The sequence below is a fragment of the Staurois parvus genome, unplaced genomic scaffold (assembly GCF_062004578.1).
Source record: "Staurois parvus isolate SC_StPar_1 unplaced genomic scaffold, SC_StPar_1.0 ptg000187l, whole genome shotgun sequence".
In the NCBI taxonomy this organism is placed as follows: Eukaryota; Metazoa; Chordata; class Amphibia; order Anura; family Ranidae; genus Staurois; species Staurois parvus.
In genome coordinates this window covers 1,915,495-1,928,844 of record NW_028317983.1, presented here as the reverse complement: position 1 = coordinate 1,928,844, position 13,350 = coordinate 1,915,495, and the positions used below count along the sequence as shown (strand labels likewise).

Sequence of the window (13,350 nt, the reverse complement as noted above, 5' to 3'; positions counted from 1 at the left end):
CCTTCTGGCAATGACATGTATTGATGTGCCATCCTGGAGGAGTTGGACTGCCTGTGCAACCTCTAGGGTCCAGGTATCGCCTCAGGGGCAACCCTGAATGTCCAATACGCTAGATACCCCACTTTCCTAGTCCTTTATTTACTCATGCCCACACTTACTGTTCACTCTAATGTCTCCTAAACTGTAGATATAATCATTATTAGCAGGATTCCCTGGAATATGAAAGTTAAGTGTTAAAAATGTAGACTGAGGCTGTGTTATATAATTGGAATACATAATGGTGATCAGTGACATCTGCCGGCACCTCATCTAGGTATCACAGTGTAGCTGGAGAATTCAGGACTGACCCTGCCGAACAAATAAAAGAGGCCTCATTATGTCATAAACAACCATAGCAGGCTCTATAAAACTAGTATTGCATGAAGTGTTGCAATCGTGGCTTATGTCATCAGATAGTTATGTGGACGATGTAACATGTACAAAGTCCTTTGTGTTTAGTGATCCCTCAGCTCCACCAAGATTACCAAGAAATTTATCTGAAATAATAACACACCGAGGAGTTCTGTAATACATGAGAACTTTGAAGCTGAACACAGACAAAATAGCTAAAATGCATACATATGTGAATTGTTTTATTTACTAAAGATTTAAAAGTACACTCACTGGCCACTTTATTAGGTACACCGGTTCAATTGGTTGGTAACACAAATTGCGAATAAGCCAATCACATGGCAGCAACTCAATGCATTTAGGCATCTAGATGTTGTGAAGACCACTTGCTGAAGTTCAAATCGAGCAATGGGGAAGAAAGGGGATTTAAGTGATTTTGAACGTGGCATGGTTGTTGGTGCCAGACAGGCTGATCTGAGTATTTTAAAAACTGCTGATCTACTAGGATTTTCATGAACAAACATCTCTAGGGTTTACAGAGAATGGTCCGAAAAAGAGAAAATATCCAGTGAGTGGCAGTTGTGTGGATGAAAATGCTTTGGTGATGTTGGAGGTCAGAGAAGAATGGACAGGCCGGTTCGTGATGATAGAAAGGCAACAGTAACTCATGTCAATATGGACCAAAATCTCTAAGGAATGTTTCCAACACCTTGCTGAATATATGCTGTGAAGAATGAAGGCAGTTATGAAGGTAAAAGGGGTCCAACCCGGTACTAGCAAGGTGTACCTCATAAAATGGCCGGTGAGTGTATATTCAAAGGCCAAACATTTTTGTTTTAGCTTTGGATGGAACCCTGGTCCTGGTTATATTATGCCTGTGTCCCACTTGGGAGATTTCTTATAACTTCCTGACATGGAACCACAAGTGGAAGTGAGAGATCGCTCCGAAGCAAGTTGTAGCAGATCATGTGTCCCCATTACAAGATTTCCCCATACCTCCCATTTCGGTGACAACTGTAACATTTTAGATTTGCCCTGACTATCTGTACAATTGACAGTGGTCAACAGGAAAATAGGGTGATTTTCCAGGACTGTGTCTCGCCACATACAGTACAGCCCTTTGGTACTTATAGGGTATTGACCCTTTTCATTTTTTGTCTTTAACATTTCTTTCCAGTTTTATCCCACGTGGATTTTACACAAGATTTCCATTTTTTATCCTCTAACATTTCTTTTGATGTATCTTTGTTTTTAATCAAATTTAGAATTTATTGATTGATTTATATTTATTGTTGGTTTTCTGATCTTGTATTCCTTATTATGGTTTTTCCATTACAGTACCCCCCTAATACAGTGGGTCCCGGATTAGATATTCAATACCATTACTTATTCCCCTTACCTGGTATATTCCTCTCATCGTTTTTAAACAAACGTATTGCTTTTCCCTGTGTAAAGTTGAATGAATTGTTCTTGTCCTGTTGTAATTTTATGGGTATATTTTAAGGTGGGTGGAGCTGTCCGCTCTAACCATATCCCCTCCCTTTTGTAATGATGTTAAGCTGGCCTCCTTGCTGTGCTGGGCTTCTATAAAATGGCCGCTCACCATACCTACCACGGACTTGAGAAAGCGCATGTGCACGAAACGTGTTGTCCTGGTAACCGGTCTTCACTTCCAGCCTGCGGCTATAGCGTGGGTTCCTCCCCTCCGTCTCCCACACATCGTGGTGACGTCACCCGGGACGCCGCAACGCCGCGATTACGTGGTCCCTGCTTGACAGGCACTCCTCTCCTCCACAGCTCCCTTCTGAGTGGATGGGCCATCCATCTGGAACCAGGCTTTTTAAAGCCACAGGCTTGTACTTTTACTTTTCATTCGTTTAGCATCATCCTTTTCAATAAAGGTACACCTCCTAGCAAGGTGTTTTATATTATTACACATTCCACAACGCATGGCTCTTTGTAGAACTCCCTGGGTTCACTTATGTGACTTACTACGGTTGCAGTGGTTTTCCACCAGTAGCCTCCCTGGCGGTATTCCCAAGTGTAGCTCGGGGTAAAGTTTCAGTAACACAAGCGGTAACCCCGAGCTACACTCGGGAATACCATGCGGTGCTGCTCCGGGATCTGTTCTTCTTCTCTTACCTTGTCCTGTGCTCCCGCGATGTCCCTCCTGCAGTGTCCCCTGTAATGTCCTCCGGCCGATGCCGGCATCTGTCTTCCGGGTTCCGTTCCCTGCGACGTCAGGACGTATGGAGACAGAACTGGCGGGAAATTTGAAAATAACAAAAAGTGACATTCACTAAATACACTAAAATCACATAGTAAAACATTACTGTATCAAACCATTTCACATACATTTTGTCCCGAGTGCTTTGTCCTGCGCCCTGCCTGCATTTTTACTGTTCTTTCTGCCTGGAAACTGAGAAACGTCCATGGCGTCCAAAAAGCGTCCCTTTAGGTCAAAAGCGGTTTTAGACCAGCTAGAGAACAGCGATAGCAAATCAGAACCACTTGCAGAATTGAGTGATAATGATTCGTGGGGGAAATTCGTCATCAAAACGATTTTGCGACTTTGCTCAGCGATGTGCGTACTTGGCGCTATATTTCAAATTTCAGTGTTTTTGGTTTGATTATATTATTGAAGTACATTTATTATTATTATTATATTATTTTTGATGATTATTTATTAAATTATAATTTATGATTTTGTGTTTCAAATTTTATCATACCCGGGATGTTTACTAGACTCTTGTTCGGACAGATTTCAGTGAGTTATTCCTAAAAATTACAGGCCTACAATAAAAAAAATACATATTTCCATGCAAAAAAATGTACCGCTTTGAGCACAGAAATATGGACATAATCAGACTGCTAGGGAGGTTAATGACAGTTGAGAACAAAGGAGAACTTGAACTCTTTTGAGCACTTGTTAGATACACGGGGAGATGGGAAACATGGGGTTTATATAAAATTCTTATAGGATTAAACATGGGCACAAAGCCCTCATTTATAGAGAAATGGGAATGGGACTTAGGAGTAATTGTAGATGAGGAAAAGCAAAAGCAAATATTATTATTATACAGTATTTATAAAGCGCCAATAGTTCGCTCAGCGCTGTACATTACAAAGGGGGACAGAACATGTGACAGAACAATACCAATACAATGTAAAACATGAGGGGATCGAGGGCCCTGCTCCTTGGAGCTTACAATATAGATTAATACACGGGAATGTAAATATGAGAGGTGGAAATGAATTCTAAATGTATAACAAGATGGTATATTACACAGAGTGTAGCACATAGAATAAGGGGAGATAATTCACCTATGTGTTGGCGTGGATGTGGAGGTAGAGGCACAATGTTTCATATTTGGTGGGAGTGTGATAAAATACAAAAATATAGGGGAGGTATAGTCCACGTAATTCAAGAAATAATGGAGGTTAATATCCCAAAGGACCCAGTGACTTCTCTTTTATGGTATTAAACTTTCAGTGAAAGAATATAAAAACTCAGGTTTAATGTATTATTTGAATGCACCGAAGGGAATGATACCCAAGTTTTGGAAGGAACAAGAAGCACCTAAAATAAAGGATTGGGTAGAAAAGGTGGAACAGGTATATAGATTGGAGCAACTTTATCGTATGGACGAGGACAAGATGGAGGTTTCCGGTTAAGGTGGAGGAAATGGGAAGAATTTAAAAAATCAGATTTATATCTAGAATATTTATTTATTTCAGGTACTTATATAGCGCCGTCAATTTATGCAACACTTTACATATATATTGTACATTCACATCAGTCCCTAACCCTTAAGGGGCGTACAATCTAAGGTCCCTAACTCACATTCATATACAAGGGCCAATTTAGACAGGAGCCAATTAACCTACCAGCATGTCTTTGGAGTGTGGGAGGAAACCCACGCAGGCACAGGGAGAACATGCAAACTCCAGGCAGGAGCTGCCGTGGCTGGGATTCAAACCAACAACCCTAGTACTGCCAGGCGGAAGTGCTAACCATTTAGCCACTGTGCTGCTAGAATATAGCTAGAAGAGTTCAGAAACCATCGGTGAAAAAGGAAGCAGTAAAGTGGTAATTTCCCAGATTAGGATCTCTAGAACAAGTAGAACATTGCAAAGTCTAGGCTGTCAGGGTTGTACATTAGGGGGGGGGGTTGAGAATAGGATATTAAGATTAAGATGAAAGTTAATATTTTTGATATTATGTTAAGTAAATCTGAATTTTATATCCTGATTGTTATATCAATGTTTGTATGTATAAATTGGTAATTTGAAAAATGTATAATAAAATATTTAAATTAAAAATAATGACAGTTTTTGACTTGCTCCCATGGTATGTGCCTTTTACGTTTATGACAACAGTGTTTAGTGTTTTTCTTGCAAAGATGCTTACTCATGTCAGTGGAGAAAGTATTCTCATAAAACTCAGCAAAAAAAAAAAAGTTCAGTACATCCCTCCAATACACGCACATTTTCCCATAATGCATCTTTAGAAAAATGCAACCTGGACATTCCAGCAGCTACAGAGGAGGAAAAAAAGAGGAACCTTATTGGACACCACAGTGGCTGGACTTTGCCATACTGCCGAAACCAATTTTCCTCTTCAGGGCCCTCATTCTTTCTTAAATTAGGCTCATTTAACACATTTACTGGTGTGTTGGTTTCAGTTTAGAGGCAAGTCACTACTGGGAAGGGCTGGAGAACCCAAAAATTCCAGCAGTACCTGAACGAGTAGTGCTATTCAAGTACAGAAGAATAAATGCTGATCCTGGCAGATATCCGGTGAACTCCCAATCCTGTAGCATGTCTTCAGTCTCTGACCATCTCCTGTAGCATGTCTTCAGTCTCTGACCATCTCCTGTAGCATGTCTTCAGTCTCTGACCATCTCCTGTAGCCTGTCTCCAGTCTCTGACCATCTCCTGTAGCATGTCTTTAGTCTCTGACCATCTCCTATAGCATGTCTTTAGTCTCTGACCATCTCCTATAGCATGTCCGTAGTCTCTGACCATCTCCTATAGCATGTCTGTAGTCTCTGATCATCTCATGCAACATGTCCCAAGTCTCTGACCATCTCTTGTAGCATGTCCCCAGTCTCTGACCATTTGCTGTGGCATGTCTGCAGTCTCTGACCATCTCCTGCAACATGTCCCCAGTCTCTGACCATCTCTTGTAGCATGTCCCCAGTCTCTGAGCATCTGCTGTAGCATGTCCCCAGTCTCTGACCATCTCTTGTAGCATGTCCCCAGTCTCTGACCATCTGCTGTAGCATGTCCCCAGTCTCTGACCATCTCTTGTAGCATGTCCCCAGTCTCTGACCATCTGCTGTAGCATGTACACAGTCTCTGGCCATCTCCTGTAGCATGTACACAGTCTCTGGCCATCTCCTGTAGCATGTGCACAGTCTCTGACAATTTTATGTTGTATAGATCCCCCAGGAGCAAAATACCCACAGCCACAATAGATCCTTTCAGCAACAATAGATCCTTTCCAGGAACAACAAGTCTTCCCCAGCAACAATAGTTCCCACAGGAGCAAAATACCCCCCCAGCCACAGTAGATCCCCCGCCAGCAACAACAGATCCACCCCAGCAACAGTAAACCCCCTCTAGCAACAATAGATCCCCCAGCAGCCAGCATCAAAAGACCTTCTCCCTTCAACAGTAGATCCCCAACAACAACATAAGAACCCCAGAGCCACAGTAGATCCTCCACCAATAATACACCCCCAGCAACAATAGATCCCCAAGCAGCCAGTATTAATAGACCTTCCAGCACACCCGAGCCCCCTTTGCCAGTACATACATCCTGTGCTGGAGGTGCCAGAACTGCGTTCCTGCATATCCTAGATTGTAAGCTCGAAAGAGCAGGGCCCTTGACCCCCTCGTGTATTGTTTTTTGTTACTGTATTGTCTCATGTACTGTCCCCCACTATAATGTACAGCGCTGAGCAAACCTTTTGGCGCTATATAAATAATGTATAATAATATAATAATAATAATATTCTAAATATTTTGAGCAGCCCTTTGTTAATTTTTAGTGCTACACTGGAGGCCCCTATATTGTGTATGATGACCACCCCTGTTCTCTCCTTGGCTGCAGTTGAAGGCCAATGTCTGTCAGTTGTTTCCTTTTTCCCTGGCCGTGCCAACTTGCTCATGATGTTTACATGTTGCTTAATAATGACAATGACTAAGCATGAACACGCTGAAGTCATATAACTATCAAAGGATGAGTAATGTTAAAGTAAACCGTTCTTTTGTCCCTAACACTCCTTTTGTACAGAGCCATACAAAAATATTCTGTTACACAATCACCTTTCCCTAGGGAAACTGGGTCACAACAGCTGCGGCATAGAGAAGGTCAGCTGTTATTTTGGTTATGGATAGATATTTCATCCAGTACATCAAAGAGTATGATATTTCTGCATCGCCCAGCAATGCATTATGGGAATTAATATCTAACTTCAGGCCATTTTTTTTTCTTTTTTTGCTTGTAGACAGAGTGAGGACAGCTTAGAACCTCTGTCAGGCTTTTACTGCTGTCTGATGTTTTCTTTGGAAGATTTAATTTCACTTTCTTTCCTGGTGGTCTTAAAATGAACCTTCCCACTTAAAGTCTAAGAAAAGCCTAATAATATCTACAGTGGGGATCGAAAGTTTGGGCACCCCAGCTAAAAATTTGTATTAATGTGCATAAAGAAGCCAAGGAAAGATGGAAAAATCTCCAAAAGGCATCAAATTACAGATTAGACATTCTTATAATATGTCAACAAAAGTTAGATTTTATTTCCATCATTTACACTTTCAAAATAACAGAAAACAAAAAAATGGCGTCTACAAAGGTTTGGGCACCCTGCAGAGTTGATATCTTGTACATTAATATCTTTATGCACCTTAATACAAATTTTTAGCTGGGGTGCCCAAACTTTCGATCCCCACTGTATTCTTAAAAACGTTCCCTCCCCCCTCCTCCTTTCTATCTTGTCTAAATTGTATAAAAAAGATGCGTGTACGTACCTATTTTTAATCCGCTCTGGTCCGGTCATGCAATCCTGTAGCTTTGTCTCTCCTGTGCCAGTGAGCGGCTGCTGCAGGGGAGAGAAGGGGAGAGTCAACAACTGCTGGGTCATGGGAGCCTATGGGTGATATCCTGGCTGTTGGATATTTTAGAGCGCTCCCTGAGCTGGAGTTGCAGGATCATTGGACCAGGACCATAGCAGATTGAAAATAGATAAGCACATAGATCTTTTTTTTAATACAGGTTAGGCAGTATGGGTAGGAGGGAGGAGGGGATATTTTCAAGAATAGTTCAGTTTTTCTTCTATTTTAAAGACTAACTCGAACAAAAAGTTTTTTTCCATGCAGTGGGGCTGTGGAAGGGTTAATTGCTTGTTTTGTCCAGGGGCGACAAAAACGTTTTTGCTTACCCAATCCTCCACTCCAGTGGCAAACAATGTGACCCCAGGATCCTCAATCCATCCAAAACTGATCTCATAATATTTCATCCCCCGCATGCCTCTTCCACCGATTTCTCGGTCAGGATCAATAGCACCACTATCAACCCATCCCTGCATGCCAGGGTGCTACGGGTAACCCTGGATTCTGAACGATCCTTTCAGGCCCACATCCAATCCCTGTCCAAATCATGCCGCCTCAACCTCTGCAACATCTCCAGAATACGCCCCTTTTTAACCAATGATACCACAAACCTCCTAATTCACTCCCTGGTTATCTCTCGCCTCGACTACCGCAACTCCCTCCTCATTGGCTTACCTTTACATAGACTATCCCCGCTCCAGTCCATCATGAATACTACTGCCAGGCTCATCCACCTTACCAACCAATCAGTGTCTGCCACCCCTCTCTGCCAATCCCTCCACTGGCTTCCACTCGCCCCAACAAATAAAATTCAAAATATTAACAACTTACAAAGCCATCCACAACTCTGCTCCCAGCTATATCACTAACATGGTCTCAAAATATCAACCAAACCGCTCACTTCGATCCTCCCAAGACCTTCTGCTCTCTAGTTCCTGTGTCACCTCCTCCCATGCTCGCCTCCAGGACTTCTCTCAAGCTTCTCCCATCCTATGGAACTCCCTACCCCAATCTTTCTGGCTATCTCCTAATCTATCCACCTTTAGACGATCCCTGAAAACTTTTCTCTTTAAAGAAGCCTATCCTGCTTCTAACTAGTAAACCGCCATTTATTTCCTCCATCAGCTCATCCCCCCACAGCTATTACCTTTTGTATCACTCAACCCTTCCTCCTAGATTGTAAGCTCTAACGAGCTGTGCCCTCTGTTTCCTCTTGTACCATATTGTATTGTAACTGTAATGTCTGCCTTCATTTTGTAAAGCGCTGAGCAAACTGTTGGCACTAAATAAATCCTGTATAATAATAAAAATAATAATAATAATAATCCAGTGGTGGACTGTTCCTGACATCCTCACATCCAGAGCAGGTCTATGGGCTTGATGATGCCAGGAACAGTCCACTGCTCATACTGCTAGATTCTGGGGGAAGGGGGCAGGTCATGTGACACTCTCCACTTCTTTTGCACTACTTCTCTGGTACTGGTGGTCCTCGAGGGTGCAAAGAGTGGCACTGAATTGTTGACGTCATCGACGCTCTCTGAATCATAACACTGAGTGCAGAGTGCTGTGGTGATGCCCCATCAGAAGCAGCTTGTTTAACCTCACCAGGAGCACATGCGACAGGGTGACAACGAAAAAGCACAATTGGATGACAGTTGTCATCCTGTAACAGGAAGTGCATGTCAGAATCACCAGGTATCCTTTTATTGAAAGATTAAAAATTATTATAAATAACTTTTGAAATCACATGCATTTATTAGAGCGTAAATTAAGTTTTTGTGATTGTCCCGATGACAATGGTCACGAGGATGGGTGATTTGTTCTGGGCAATCTGGTGGTATTGGGAAAAATTCCATTTTGTATTGTGGTATCATATTCTGTACATTGTGGGGTTCTTTATTATCCCAGGTGCCTAGTGTCTAACCTGTGGACCAAGGGACTTGCACAGCCCTTTGATACTTACTGTATATGCATTGGGCCCTAGGACAGTGTAGTCCGTGTTTTCCCTGCACAGGTGCTTACTCAAGCTAGTGAAGGAAATATACTCATTAAACTGGCTTTTGCTAGATAAAGTGGGTTTACTTTTATGGGTATTCTCTATTTTTTGTCTAGAGCTCTGCTTGTTGTAACTCTGTCACCATAATATATGGGAATGTTTGGTCCGGTCTTGTGTCTGCAGCTCAGAGGCCAGCTGGGAAGATAAAACTGAGTGTAAAACCATTTCCAAGGATCTACTGCGGCAATAAATTACGAGTGGCACACTGGTTAGAGCATAGACAGTGTCGCCTTGTACAGCCCAGCCATTCATGCAGCAAAACCCCACTCTGCAATAGAGACATATATCGAAGGTTCAGACTCTCTCCTTTCACAAACACACATCACCTCAAAGTGGAGGCTGCCATGAGAAGGCCATTCTTCTCTTTACCCAAATTCTTACAAAGAACATTTTATGTCTATGAAGAGTCGGAGACCAGGATAGCTTGTACATAAGTTTACTTATGTTACATTGGGGCTGTCAGATCCAAACATCACCAGCTGTCTTGCATTTAAAGTGGTTGTAAGCCTCTGAAATGAAAAATTATTATTATACAGTATTTATAAAGCGCCAATAGTTCGCTCAGCGCTGTACATTACAAAGGGGGACAGAACATGTGACAGAACAATACCAATACAATGCAAAACATGAGGGGATCAAGGGCCCTGCTCTTTCAAGCTTACAATCTAGGAGGGAGGGGATGGTGGCACAGGAGGAGATAGCTGTGGGGGATGGAGTGGTAGGAAGAGTGGAGGAGGTCGGCAAGTTAGCAGGGGGTGGGGTAGGCTTCCCTGAAGAGATGGGTTTTCAGGGTCCACCTAAAGGAGAGGAGAGTAGGTGATAATCTGATGGGTTGGGGCAGGGAGTTCCAGAGGATGGGTGACACCCTGGAGAAATCCTGGAGGCGGGCATGGGAGGAGGAGACCAGGGAACTAGAGAGAAGGAGGTCTTGTGAGGAGCGGAGTGTGCGTGCTGGGCGGTACTTGGATATTAGGTCAGTGATGTAGTTCGGGGCAGTATGGTGGACGGCTTTGTATGTCAGTGCTATAAAGCATATTCTTCTATAGTGTGTACTTGCTTAAACCCAAAGCACCAAGTGTGGTTTCTGTGTTTTGAATGGCTGTAGAGGAGATAGGGCTTCAGATAAACATATACAATTTATGTAGAAGGATTTATTTAATCTCTGTGTGTCACCTGAGGCCAGTTGCTTCACTAAGTATATGTAAGGGTTTTCAAGGACTTTAAAGGGTCAGTCCACTGTTTCTTATATGTTTCAGGGGCTTTTAGATCTCTGGGTTTGAGGTCCCAGGCCTGCACTTCCAAGTCATTGCGAATAGATCCCACTCACCTTGTTTGTCCCACAAAATTAAGTTGAAAGAAACATGGGAGCTGCTAGTTGTGTGATTGGATCACTTATGCAGATCAGGAGCTGTGACTTCTCTTGCTACATTACTGTTTTGGGTTTATGGTTTAGAATGTACCTAATCCAGCCATTTCCTTCCCTAATCCAGTCATGGCAGCCATGCCCACCAATTTTTCTATTATGACGGAGTTCAAATTATTTATTTTACGGTTCCATGGCTTACCAGGCTCCTCTTATAAATGACATGACAATGACTTTTAGTGGTAGTGAATATAGGAAGCCGGCAACCCAAAACATCAAAATGCATTTATCTTTATTTACTACAGGGTCGGTACAGGACAAAACAGCTTACACGTTTCGTCCGTAAGGCCTTAGTCATAGCATGTTGCTCTGAACCATAACATCAATATATACAACCCTTCATGGAATGCCAGACTCCTTTAATAAATGGCATGACAATGACTTTTAGTGGTAATGAAGATAGGCAGCCGGCAACCCAAAACATCAAAATGCATTTATTTTTATGTAATAATGGGTAGTTACAGGACAAAAGAGCTTACATGCCATAAGGCCTTAATCATAGCATGTTGCTCTCTGAACCATAACATCAATATACAGTATAAACCCTCCACCCACATTCATTCAGGTACAGAAAATTAAACCAATCAATGGAGAGGATACAGAAGTCTGCATCTAGGGATGGGAAAGGAAAGCGAAATGGACGAAATGTGTAAGCTGTTTTGCTCTGTATTTTCCCTGTAGTAAATAAAGTTAAATGCATTTGGATGTTTTGGATTGTCTGCTACCTACCTTTGATACCACTACAGTATGGGTGACTGGAAGACACTCTGAGCCTGAGCACTGGAATCTCACCTCCTTATCGGGATTCACTGGGACTTCGGATTGAGTGCTGCTTCCCTTTGTTACATATCAATTTTAAGTAGGTTATTAAAGTAATCCTGTGTGTCCATAAAGTTGGCAACTTAAGATACCTGCTCACTGGTTCAGTTTATCCTCAGAGCACCTTGAATCCTCCAAAACCTTGTATCTCCACAAGACAATGATCAACCTCACAGCTGCATGGTCAATACTTAGGGTTAGGGCCACTCTTGTCCAAAAAGCCTGCTCATTGCATTTAGCAGCCAGTGAGAAGGCACAAAAGCTTGGGGTGGGGGGTCTCTTGTAATTATCACCTTCATTTGTGCGCAAGTAAAAAAACTTGGTGGGCGCTTTAACCTTCCAGTGTAAAGTGGTCACCATCCAGTTCTTTAACATACCATCCTCATTTTTTGTTTCCTTGAATCCCCTTGCTTCTACACAAGTACTGACCACACCCTGGTGGTCAGTATCTATAAACTAAGGCACACCCTTACATGAGAGCACTGGAGACTGGCAATCGAGCACTGCATTGTGGGTTAGCAGGGTGAACATCACGTGTTTCACTATACTGGGAGGTATCAGGATTGATCGTTAGGGACTGAGTCGGCAACTAATTGAAGGCAAAGGAGGGGTTATTTGGGTGTATTTGTTTTTAAAAAGGTTTGCATAAAGCTGAGTTCTGGGATTCTTTAAAAAAAAATCTGCCCTTATAGTGGACCCCAGCACACTGTGAGGGTTAAGTCCAGAGGAATAAGTTGTTATACTTACCTTGTTCCTCGCCCTGGCAGGCTCCAGCACTCTTCTCTTCTCTCTGAACCTCTGGGTTGTTGGTGGATCTCTCCATTCTTATGCACAATATAGGAATATTGGTTCTGTACTGTTCTTGATAACGTAGCACATGGCCACTGACCAGGAAGTCTTCGAGAAGAGGCTTCTGGGGATCAGCTGCATGGATGAAGGAAGCCTGCCAAAGTGAGGAGTAGGGTATTATGCAGGCCATAGACGGGTCGAAAATCGGCTGATTTTTCTGCCGCAAAAAAAATCGGCCGATTTTCGCACCATTAGTCGGGGTTTTGGCACATTTTTTTTATTGGTAAAGTTGGAAAAAAAATTTCCCGGCAATGATGGGCAAATCGGCCGATCGTTTTACCGATAAAAAATCTGCGCATGAGCCGTGACCTGCAAGAAGAAGAAGAAAAAGAAGAATTCCAGTCCGCTATTATATTTTATATGAAAAGTATTGCAGTTGCAACAATGTATCTATTTGTATCTGAATAAAACCAACTGTATCCGAAATGTATACAAATGGATACATTGTTGCAACCACAATACTTTTTCATGTCAAATATAATAGCGGAGCTCTCTGCAGGGACAGAAGTAATTAAATTCCGGCCGTAGAAGGGACGAAAATCGGCCAATTGTTTTTACCATTGGTGGTAACGTCGACCTACTGAATGACCGATTTTTCATTTTATTTTTTTTTTAAAAACGGCCGGTTTTCGACCCGTCTATGGCCTGCATTACACCTTGTTTCCCCAACCCCTAGTCTTAATGAACATTTAACCCT

General features: G+C 42.4%; 1 long non-coding RNA gene across 2 annotated transcripts in view; it reads left to right on the top strand.

Annotated features, from left to right (window-relative positions):
* LOC149462024 (uncharacterized) overlaps positions 1-13,350 on the top strand; it is a 389,135-nt gene that overhangs the window by 364,230 nt on the left and 11,555 nt on the right. The window lies entirely within an intron of this gene.